This window comes from Adiantum capillus-veneris, chromosome 2 (assembly GCF_014529385.1).
Source record: "Adiantum capillus-veneris isolate H3 chromosome 2, ASM1452938v2, whole genome shotgun sequence".
Lineage (NCBI taxonomy): Eukaryota > Viridiplantae > Streptophyta > Polypodiopsida > Polypodiales > Pteridaceae > Adiantum > Adiantum capillus-veneris.
In genome coordinates this window covers 52064508-52077621 of record NC_140932.1, presented here as the reverse complement: position 1 = coordinate 52077621, position 13114 = coordinate 52064508, and the positions used below count along the sequence as shown (strand labels likewise).

At 40.2% G+C, this 13114-nt stretch overlaps 1 pseudogene; it reads left to right on the top strand.

The window, feature by feature from the left end:
* The first annotated feature begins 746 nt into the window (after nucleotides 1–746).
* LOC147462780 (uncharacterized) lies at nucleotides 747–11119 on the top strand (annotated as a pseudogene).
* Nucleotides 11120–13114: the final 1995 nt, after the last annotated feature.

Below are 13114 nucleotides of genomic sequence, written 5' to 3'. Positions count from 1 at the left end.
TCTCAGGGTATGTATTGTCCCTCCTCCCTCCCTTCGGCTTCATGTACAAATAGATCTAGCTCTCTCTTACAGAAAACAGGCTTGCAAAACCCTAGAACCTCTAAAGAGAATACACTAAAGGTTTGCTTAACTGGAGATGGGGCAGGTAGTAGACTTGAATTATAAATCTTTGAATCAATGCACATAATGTGGATGCTCATAATGAAGTCTACAAAGGCATACATGTGCGCTTCAAGGACGACCCCTCTATTTTTAGAATCGGGGTTCTTTTATAGGAACTCACTGTAATTCTCTGCGTACCCACTAGCCCTTTCGGGTCCTGTTCTTTCCTGCAAGCAGACTTGCACGTGCACACGTGCACACACACACACACACACACACACACACACACACACACACACACACACACACACACACACACACACACACACACACACACACACACACACACACACACACACACACACACACACACACACACACACACACACACACACACACACACACACACACACACACACACACACAAAACACACACACCAGGGCATTGTGGAGGCTTGTAAAACCTCTCTCTGCACACACAGGGCTTGCACATGAGACCTCTCTCTACGCAGATAGGCATCTTTCGGATGCTCACTTGCACAACGAGCATTCTCTGTGCTCGGTACTTCCGCCCTCATGGCATGCTAAGTATGTTCACACACACACACACACACACACACACACACACACACACACACACACACACACACACACACACACACACACACACACACACACACACACACACACACACACACACACACACACACACACACACACACACACACACACACAAAAAACACACACACCAGGGCATTGTGGAGGCTTGTAAAACCTCTCTCTGCACACACAGGGCTTGCACATGAGACCTCTCTCTACGCAGATAGGCATCTTTCGGATGCTCACTTGCACAACGAGCATTCTCTGTGCTCGGTACTTCCGCCCTCATGGCATGCTAAGTATGTTCACACACACACACACACACACACACACACACACACACACACACACACACACACACACACACACACACACACACACACACACACACACACACACACACACACACACACACACACACACAGAGTCACACACAATGTCTATGCATTAGACATGATAATCAGTATTTATTGTCACTCTTCTCATTTGGAGGAATGGAGGTGGACTAAATAGACCTTGGTCGAAAGACGACATCATTTGTCATCTCATCGATGAGATCACTCACAAGCTCGGACTAGAAAGATCCTATAAGGTTGCTCTTCTTGCACACTTGGAATTACAGAAGCTTTGGATTCATCCGCCAACCCTCATCACAAACCTATGAAGCTTGTGTAACGGAAAACAATGCAATACAGGTAGGTACATCTGCACCTACTTAGTACTTTTTGGATTTTCATATGTAGTATATTTGATGTACTCTTTTGGAATTAAATATTGGTAAACTTAACAAATCCAATAAATTGAAAGGAATTTAAGAAAGCATACTCACCATATGCATGCAAACTTTTGAGAGATCATCATGACTGCACATATTGATACTTAGGACCCTATATCAGATGGTTGCTGTCGGACTTTGCAGTGTAGATGGCTATACAAATAATGATGTTTTCTAATTATTTTCTCTTATATGTTAAAGATTGAGCAGTATGGCTAATACATGTCAGGAGCATGGTGCTGGTCGATTATATAATAGCATATGAAATGCTAGCTTTTGCAAACATCAATAGACTGAGAAGCTACAAACGAAATACTGTTGAAATTTGAGCAATATGGATGATACATGTCAGGAGCCTGGTGTTGGTCGAAAATCTAATTGTTTGATGGCACCTAACTTTATTCTTTGACTTGCTGAACTTCTAGCTGCTGCCGTTTTGGCCTTACTAGCATTTCGCGATGAAAATACTCTGGATTGTAGGTATTCCTTGTGGATTTTTACTTTAGTATGAGAATAAACATCGTCTGGTTTTTGGGTTGAGCATAAACATATTTTTAGCTCTGGTATTCTCTTAACTGCTTACATGCTAACTGCAAAATGAGACTCAAACATCTACCTATCAACATGGCTCTCGTAGACTAGGTTTTGGGATCCTTTAAGCATACACATAGTAGACATATAGCTTCCATTGGGTGACCCCCATGGATTGCAGCTCGACACTCAAATTTGGATTACATAGAGTGGGTTAATTTTGATTTTTCACTTACTAGCTAGAGGTATTATTGATCTTTCGAGCTCAATATATTTAGTATAGATATACTTATGCCTTTGGTAAGGATCTTGGAAGAAGTGGTAATGATTGGATTTTTTGAAAATACAATTTGTATATAAATATCATGTTGGCCAACTTAAACATCCGCCTAGAAAAATGGTCCTATAGACATATACTTTTATCTTTGTATACAGAAACTCAGTTTTGATGAAGGTAAGTATATAGTGGTGAATTCACAATTGAAAAGTACCTTTTGATGCCATATTTTCTTAGTGGATAGATGCATAATTTTTGAAACAAATGTTTACTTTGAAATTAGTTCAATGAACGTTAAAAGAGCCTTAATCCTCAAGTGGGGATCTCGTATGAGATGGCAGTAGACTGAAATTTTGAGAATTGATCCAATTTACAAAGGAGATGTTGTCCGATTTTTTTTGGAATTTAATGATATAAACATTATCATAAATAAATTGCTCATTCTTTAAACTTAATATCTAATCTATGTCACTGATGTTAGTTTTTGTTGTAATTTTTGACACCAATAACAAGGGGAGGGAGTTGTTGACACGTGTCTTCTCAAGTAATGCCAGTTCTGACGTGCTTGTGTTTCTTGTATGGTGACAGGTAGGAAATTCGTTTTCCTTGGGATTAGAATGACAACTGCAGCAATAACAGAAGATCAACCACCATTTGGTTATTGTTATTAGTGATAGATAACCTTTGTATATGTTTTTTTTTATAATAACATGTAATACACTATAAAATATGTCGGCCACTCTCAGTAAAAGACCACTTAAAAATTTGTTCGATAGGTTGCTGGCCCACGTGCTCTCTGTTAACGATGACCACTTATAATTGCTAGTTGTACCTAATCTCTACCAAATATATACCACACCCACACCCACACCCACACCCACACTTGCTTATTTAATATAGAGCTATTATCCCTATTTGGCCCTTCTCCACTCACGACTGTTCTCTCACTCTTCGAGCTGATAGTGTGAGCGATTTTTCTAACTACACTATGCCTGCATATCGGACGTCCTTCGGTGAACCCTTTGCTTGTCTATACATCCTGAGGCTGACCACCCTTCCTGATGGATTGCAATACACCCACAAAGTCTATATGAGGTATGTAGATCAAACTACCATCTCCTTCTGTCGCCAACATCTACATACACACACTTGCATAATGTATCCCTTTTCTATACTGCCATTTTCTTTGACATGCACTGGCACATGCTGTTTCACCCTACTCAATTATCCACAACCCCTCTAGATCACCTACAAGTCATGGCTGCCATCAAACCCTGAGTAAACGGCTGAAACACACACACACACACACACACACACACACACACACACACACACACACACACACACACACACACACACACACACACACACACACACACACACACACACACACACACACACACACACACACACACACACACACACACACACACACACACACACACACACACACACACACACACACACACACAAGAGAGAGAGAGTTAATGTCAAAACAGAACACACACTTTAATTTCTACTTGTGCATGAATTTCCAACATTTTATACATACACACACACACACACACTGTGGTACTATAAATACTTTAGTTATTTTTTTCTAACCTTCTATATACCCCTACCCCCCCCCCCCCCCCCCCCCCCCCCCCCCCCCCCCATCCCCCTCTTAAGCACTCATAGGATACTGACTCATAACATGCCACTTATGGCCTATGGGACTATGCCCTTGCATAAGAATTCTCTCCTAGAATAATGGGCATGAGTGAAAACGCCGGGCTCTCATTACAAATGGTAGGCGGCCTGCGCATCCTGGCTATGGATCTCCCCTTGTAAGGCTTTCTGTGCATCACTTGATGACGCTACACAGCAGGGCGGCTTGTCTCTCTCATCGATCACGCTCAGGAATATGAAGTCCAACCTCTATAAATAAGGTGAGGGTGCACCTTGCCCCTCACTTAGCCTGTGTGTATTTTTTGTTGTTCTGACTAAAGGTGGTGTAAGGTTTGCTTCACTGTTCGAGCTATGGAGCTCACTGCTGAAAATACTTAGGTTTTTTTCTAGGCCTTTTTACCTCACGCCTGTGCTTGACAAAAAATTCTTTGAACTTTGGTTATCTGTTGCTTCTAGTAGTAAAACAGTTGGTTGGTACTGCTTGCAGTAGCTTTCATAGCATAGCGTTGAACTGTATAAACAATCATTTTCTTAGGGGGTTCTACTTTACTAGTTTGTTTTGGCAGTACTCTACGTAGACTGGTTTTTTTGACAGAAAATCGTTGTAGCCCTTAGATATTGTAGCAAGGCATTTTTTGATTGCTAAAAAGCACACCTAATTGGACTTATTAGAAGTATTGGGGGGGATTTACTATCGACTGGTCTTTTTGGAAAAAACTGTGCATCATGGGTTATCTTGGCTTGGCTCAAGCCGCTACAGGTCTTGACATTTACTAACCTAACCAAGGTTTTGTTCAAAAAAGAGAGGGCTTTGTTTAGCCGATATAGGCTTTCTTTGGGCTGTGTTTTATCCGACACAAGTATTTTTTTGCAGGCCTAATAGTAACCGGACATTACAATTTTTTGTATGATGAGTAATCACTTGGGATAAAAAAGGTAAGTATATAGCTAATGCATTTTTAGCTTTGGCCTGAAGCTAAGGCTGGTGATTTATAACCGCACTGGATGTGAATCGAACCTTGGGTTTTCTAAAAGCTTGTTTTTTTGGTGATGAATTTCTGTCAGACACCTGCACGGACACGTCTGGATTTTCTGTTTTATGAAATATGGCAACACTTGGACTTCTGCATAATACCTTCCCTCATGATTTCATATGAGGAAAAGGTGTTGGGGTTATCTTAACCCATGTAGCACCCATGACGGTGGAAACTTGAAAGTATCTTGGCTAAAATAGGGATGAACACTGTCGAACTGTTTGGGTTGCTAAGGACTTAATGAGAAACTTGAAGTCTTGAAGGTAAGTATATGGGGATTACTCTCATGAGGCTTTTGCGTAAAAAACTGGCCTTTTGTCTCATGACATAAAGTTCCACTTGAGAAAAATAAGTTTTTTTGATACTCTATTTTGATTGGTAAGTATATGGTTGCCACTGTTAGTTTAAGCATAGCCACCGAGCTATGGAGAAATCTTGGGAGGTTGAAGGTAAGTATATGGCTGGTACGCTCAAGCTTGGCATAAATACCGAGATATGGCTCGAGAAATGAGGTCCCACTTGGTAAAAATGGAGTTTTATGATACTCTATTGGTTAGTAAGTATATGGTTGCTACTATGAGCTCAAGCATAGCTACCAAGCTATGGCCTAACAAGTAAACCTCACTATTCTTTAAAATTTTCTAAAGAAAACTCTTGGTTCTTGGTGGACTTCACCACTCAGATTAGAAGGTAGATTGTACCACTGATTTTGGAAGGAATATGTAAAGACTACTTAAACATACAAAATCTAATAACCTAGCTTGTCTAAAGTAATTAAATTCTGTAAGATGGACATGGATAACAATTGATATGGTCCATTGATACCTGTAAAACACATCCAAGGATAACTGAATGGTTGTCTTGTTTATATGGATGCATGTAAGGACTCTATCTTATCTTGGAGGGTTTTCTTTTCTTTGTCAAGCAACATTACTGTGATGAAATACCCAATGAGGAACAGGGAAGTTCTTTTACTACCAACCTTACTGAAAGAGGATCTATTTCCTACAATCATTGTACCTAAATAATTTTGATACTGAGTTATTTTTGTACATATCAGTTCATTGTTCCTTGGCCAACTGTGTTTTGAATGTAAAAATTAAATTATGTCTTATTAGTTAAGATTTAAACAGCTACACACACATCGTATACTTAAGGTTTCTTCTCTTCAGGGAAATCGGGATGCTGGCCTAGGAAATTATTGTAGGAATGGAGCTCTAAATTGGACCCACAGTCTGTAAATCCTTCATTGGTAGACTGGTGCTAGGTGGCCCCTTTTAGACTCTTTTCTAGTTCCCTACTCACGGCTACCATAGTCTTAGACTTTGCCGGTTGAAGGTTTGCGGGACCAAAAAGACTTTACAATATAGACACTTTGCTAATTTTTATGTCACCTCTGTTTCAGGACTGCTCACATTATAGGATGACAGCTCTCATGAGTACTAATCACAACCCTGAGAATCATGCAAAGATTCTTGATCAGATTAAGCTCTACCTTAAAGACCATACACCAAAGGATGCCTTAGCTGCTAGAACTAGACCTTTCTTTGCTAGGAAAGACAAATTATGTATCACATACTATGGCAAGAAAAATTAAACCTGACCTCATTGTTTTTGCAGACTCTTGCTTTATCTCAAGGATTGGAACTTACCTCGGAGCCCCTCTCTATGGCCTCCTCTTTGGTCCTCAGATGTATTAGCAGTTTGGATGCTTCATAGCTTATTCATGATTCAGCTCTTGTTTCAGACAAAAAACTATTTGTCTTGCATATGTTGTCATTTAATGACTGGGTAAAAATTCTGGCTACATTGGACAAAGACCCCCTAGAAGGTGTTAATCTGCTATCCCAATATATTGCCCAACTTCCTGTCCTTGCTTCACAATACCAGCAAGAGCTTGCCTTGTTCTCCTCATCTGGAGCTGAGTTGTCAAACTTCGTTAGAAAACTCTGTGGTCTTAACCCCTCGTTTGTCTGCACCCCAAATACCCTCTCCATCCCTCCAACTGGTGGCATTTTCTGTCGAGATAGTGCAGCACTAGAAGCAGTAAAAGAGTTTCAAAATAATCTTTGCTCTCTCAATGATGTTAACCTCCTTGAGATGGTACCAAAAATCTCAAAAGTCTTTCCTGTCTTACCAATAAGACAAATAGAAATTGAATCTCTCGGAGTGGACCATCAACTATGGGTTCTACCAAACAAAGCCTTCCTGGCTCCTATTCTTAGTGAAACCTGGGTATACTCGGCCAACCTTCCCGCCTCAACAGTGGAAGATTGTAAACTCAAGATTCTTAAAGGTGGGCAATTCTTGGACAAGGGAGAACTGATTAAAGCCCCCTTTAACCTTCATCTTATCGACCACTCCAAATGCCCCTCAAATGCTGGATTGTACATACGTACTAAGGGTAGCATGGAATTTGCGAAAAGTAACGCAGATTTCTATACAGAGTCCATTTGGAATATCCACCCCTATGTGAAATGTGCCTGCAGGTTTCTTGACCCCAAAGCTACCTGTGAGTCAAGCATCACGTGGTTTGATCATGCAATATGGTATATCCTCAACCATTTGGATCTGTTATTCCCAGAGAAACCAGTCGACTTTCATCTATCCCTCATCTGCTCATGGCTGGGTGGACAGGCTAAGCAGATTGTGATTGCACAAATTGCCTTTAATATCTTTCGTGGTCTTATGCATGATATTCTGAAAGAACTTAAAGCTGACGAGCCCGGTCTATACCTCACCACTTATGCTAACTTCAAAGGGGTCAAATTCATCACTAATTTGCTTAAACCTTGTATTGAAGATGATGATTCTCCTGCTCTGGAAAGAGCTAACTCTTTGGCGTGTCCCAACTCTTTCACCTCGTTTTTTACACCTAGCTCCTCATCTAATCGAGGAAAATCTCGTAGCTTACAAGAGGGAGAGGTAGATTCCCTGCAATCAGAAACTTCCCTAAAATCTAACCCCTGAATATATTGCAATTCTCTACAAACCCATGTGGAAGAAAAGTTCTCACTAAAGATGATTCGAATTGTGGTGCTATCTACATACACTGTCTGTTTCACAACATATTTCTCGATTGGATCTTACCAAAAAGTCTTTTTTGTGAGTGCTTTGACTTATTTTTTGGGAATCATAAACTGCTTGACAATATTCTCATAGGATGGAAATACCATCATCCTATAAAAGGATTAGTTTTAAATAATGACTTTCTTAGACAAGAAACAATCCCTTACTGTACATGCATCCAATTTGGCTCATTCTGCAGGTATTTTGAAGGATTTGGTAACCATGTCTGTACTCAGGACCTCAACATTATCGATAATGTCACAATACGTAAGTTACTGGCCAAAGGACTCAATCACATACCCAACTATCCAAAAAACCCTTACCTTTCCCTATCAGCTTTACTTAGCTGCCTCACTGACCTTGTCAGTGCTCTCCGACTGGAGATGACAGTCCTACTGGACTAAAAGGAATTAGTGAAGGAATGCTTCCTTCACAAAATTTCTCTACTTCCTAGAAAGTGGCTTTCTTCTGATAATTCTTGGCTTACACCTCAACTAGCATTTGGTTTCAACTAATCTCAGATAAATGGCTTGTGGTTGGGCTTGATAAAAGCTCCAACTATCCTACTATTATGTGGAAATACCTTGCTTGGAAAGTAGCTCGGGATCGAGTATCAGGAAAAGAAATTTGTCATACCAACAAAACGCCGCAAGATATCTCTAACAAGATCTCTAAACATTTAGGACAGCTTGGTTACTCTATTAGTAACACCAGGTTACAAGTACTATTTCATACATATAAACTCCACAAACATAAATTCAGATGGATATCTGATGCCTGTAACTGTATCTTCACAGATATCACCAAAGATATTACTCTTTGCCTTGATATTATTCTCACAGAATTAGAACTCATTTATGTAGAGAAGCAGAAAATCTGCAAGGATTTCCTAAATATCAAATACAATCCCTTATGGCTGACAAAAAATGCTACAAAAGTCACACTCAAACTTCCTCAACATATCTTCCACATCTTTACAGCAGCTGATATTACACAATGCTACGAAAACATCCCACTTAGTGGGGATCTTGTCCTTAAGACTGTTTTAGCCAAGGTTATTAATTTTGCCTTTACCAATGCTAAAAAAAGAAAGCATCATTTTATCTCCCTAGCCAAGAAACCTAGATGGATTCAAGCATCTCACTCCATACACCCTCTACACTTCAATGAAACAAAACTTTGCTCCTATATTTTTTGGTTGTTGAATAACTGCACTATTATTGCAAGTGGTTGCTGCTTAAATCAATGCCTTGGCATCCCTATGGGCTCCTCTTGCTCACCACTTATGTGTAGCATTTACCTGGCTTTTTTTGAGTACAAATGGTGTCTTAAGAACATGGAAGCTAACCATAAAAAACTTCCACTATTCAATCATACTTTTAGATATATGGATGACCTGCTTAGTATTAACAACATAATGTTTTCTATTGAGATCGATCAAATATACCCCCACTGCCTAAGAATTGAGCCTACTTCCATCCCAAAAAATTCGACTCTTGGGAACTTTTGCAAATCAGCCCAATTTCTTAACCTTTCAATACCCCTTCACTCCCCATGTACAGGTGGATATGACCTTAGATTTATCTGGAGAAAGGATCTTCTTAAGCTGCCTCACATAGAATTCATCAAGAGAAATAGAAATAGGCCATACGAAGCCTCTATCTGCTCTTGTATTGGCCTTCTTTACTTAATCTGCTACTCTTCATCTACACCCTCCATGGCTTGGGAAGAAATTTCTGTACTAATTAAAAAATACAGCCATACGGATTTAATCACAAATCAGATCCATAACAACATCATTCAAGCTCTCATTCGGCATAATTGGCCTGGACTATTATTCCAAAAAGAGAGTCTTATCTCTCTCATAAGGTAGTAGGCCCATACACAATGGGCCTACTACCGACAAATTGTGTGTGGCGCCTGGGTTAGGGCGGGTACACACACACACACACACACACACACACACACACACACACACACACACACACACACACACACACACACACACACACACACACACACACACACACACACACACACACACACACACACAATGGTACTATAAATACTTTAGTTCTTTTTTTTCCAACCTTCTATATAAAATCCCCCCCCCCCCCCCCCCCCCCCCCCCCCCCCCCCCCTCCCCCCCCTTCTTAAGAACTCATAGGATACTGACTCATAACATGCCACTTATGGCCTATGGGACTATGCCCTTGCATAACAATTCTCTTCTAGAATAATGGGCGTGAGTGAAAACGCTGGGCTCTCATTACAAATGGTAGGCGGCCTGCACATCCTGGCTATGGATCTCCCCTTGTAAGGCTTTCTGTGCATCACTTGATGACGCTACACAGCAGGGCGGCTTGTCTCTCTCATCGATCACGCTCAGGAATATGAAGTCCAACCTCTATAAATAAGGTGAGGGTGCACCTTGCCCCTCACTTAGCCTGTGTGTATTTTTTGTTGTTCTGACTAAAGGTGGTGTAAGGTTTGCTTCACTGTTCGAGCTATGGAGCTCACTGCTGAAAATACTCAGGTTTTTTTCTAGGCCTTTTTACTTCACGCTTGTGCTTGAGAAAAAATTCTTTGAACTTTGGTTATCTGTTGCTTCTAGTAGTAAAACAATTGGTTGGTACTGATTGCAGTAGCTCTCACAGCATAGAGTTGAACTGTATAAACAATCATTTTCTTAGGGGGTTCTACTTTACTAGTTTGTTTTCTTACTAGACTGGTTTTTTTGACAGAAAATCGCTGTAGCCCTTAGATATTGCAGCAAGGCATTTTTTGATTGCTAAAAAGCACACCTAATTGGACTTATTAGAAGGATTGGGGGGATTTACTGTCGACCGGTATTTTTAGAAATAACTGTGCATCATGGGTTCCTTGGCTCAAGCCATTGCACGTCTTGACGTTTACCGACCTAACTAAGGTTTTGTTCAAAAAAGAGAGGGCTCTGTTTAGCTGATATAGGCTTTCTTTGGGCTCTGCTTTAGCCGACACTGGTCTTTTTTTGCAGGCCTAACAGTAACTGGACATTACAATTTTTTGTATGATGACTAATCACTTGGGATAAAAAAGGTAAGTATATAGCTAATGCATTTTTAGCTTTGTCTTGAAGCTAAGGATGGTGATTTATAACCGTACTGGATGTGAATGGAACCTTGGGTTTTCTAAAAGTTTTTGTTTTGGTGATGAATTTCTCTCCGCCCGACACTTTCATGGATACGTCTGGCTTTTCTGTTTTATGAAATATGGCAACACTTGGACTTCTGCATAATACCTTCCCTCATGATTTCATATGAGGAAAAGGTGTTGGGGTTATCTTAACCCATGTAGCACCCATGACGGTGGAAACTTGAAAGTATCTTGGCTAAAATAGGGCTGAACACTGCCGAACTGTATGGGTTGCTAAGGACTTAATGAGAAACTTAAAGTCTTGAAGGTAAGTATATGGGGATTACTCTCAGATTTTGCGTAAAAAGTTGGCCTTTTGGCTCATGACATAAAGTTCCACTTGTTCAAAAAAGAGAGGGCTCTGTTTAGCCGATATAGGCTTTCTTTGGGCTCTGCTTTAGCCGACACTGGTCTTTTTTTGCAGGCCTAACAGTAACCGGACATAACAATTTTTTGTATGATGACTAATCACTTGGGATAAAAAAGGTAAGTATATAGCTAATGCATTTTTAGCTTTGTCCTGAAGATAAGGATGGTGATTTATAACCGTACTGGATGTGAATGGAACCTTGGGTTTTCTAAAAGTTGTTTTTTTGGTGATGAATTTCTCTCTGCCCGACACTTTCACGGATACGTCTGGCTTTTCTGTTTTATGAAATATGGCAACACTTGGACTTCTGCATAATACCTTCCCTCATGATTTCATATGAGGAAAAGGTGTTGGGGTTATCTTAACCCATGTAGCACCCATGACGGTGGAAACTTGAAAGTATCTTGGCTAAAATAGGGCTGAACACAGCCGAACTGTATGGGTTGCTAAGGACTTAATGAGAAACTTAAAGTCTTGAAGGTAAGTATATGGGGATTACTCTCAGCTTTTGTGTAAAAAACTAGCCTTTTGGCTCATGACATAAAGTTCCACTTGTTCAAAAAAGAGAGGGCTTTGTTTAGCCGATACAGGCTTTCTTTGGGCTGTGTTTTATCTGACACAAGTCTTTTTTTGCAGGCCTAATAGTAACCGGATATTACAAGTTTTTGTATGATGACTAATCACTTGGGATAAAAAAGGTAAGTATATAGCTAATGCATTTTTAGCTTTGGCCTGAAGCTAAGGCTGGTGATTTATAACCGCACTGGATGTGAATGGAACCTTGGGTTTTCGAAAAGCTTGTTTTTTTGGTGATGAATTTCTGTCCGACACCTGCACGGACACGTCTGGCTTTTCTGTTTTATGAAATATGGCAACACTTGGACTTCTTCATAATACCTTCCCTCATGATTTCATATGAGGAAAAGGTGTTGGGGTTATCTTAACCCATGTAGCACCCATGACGGTGGAAACTTGAAAGTATCTTGGCTAAAATAGGGATGAACAATGCTGAACTGTATGGGTTGCTAAGGACTTAATGAGAAACTTGAAGTCTTGAAGGTAAGTATATGGGGATTACTCTCATGAGGCTTTTGCGTAAAAAACTGGCCTTTTGGCTCATGACATAAAGTTCCACTTGAGAAAAATAAGTTTTTTTGATACTCTATTTTGATTGGTAAGTATATGGTTGCTACTGTTAGTTTAAGCATAGCCACCGAGCTATGGAGAAATCTTGGGAGGTTGAAGGTAAGTATATGGCTGGTACACTCAAGCTTGGCATAAATACCGAGATATGGCTCGAGAAATGAGGTCCCACTTGGTAAAAATGGAGTTTTATGATACTCTATTGGTTAGTAAGTATATGGTTGCTACTATGAGCTCAAGCATAGCTACCAAGCTATGGCCTAACAAGTAAACCTCACTATTCTTTAAAATTTTCTAAAGAAAACTCTTGGTTCTTGGTGGACTTCACCACTCAGATTAGAAGGTAGATTGTACCACTGATTTTGGAA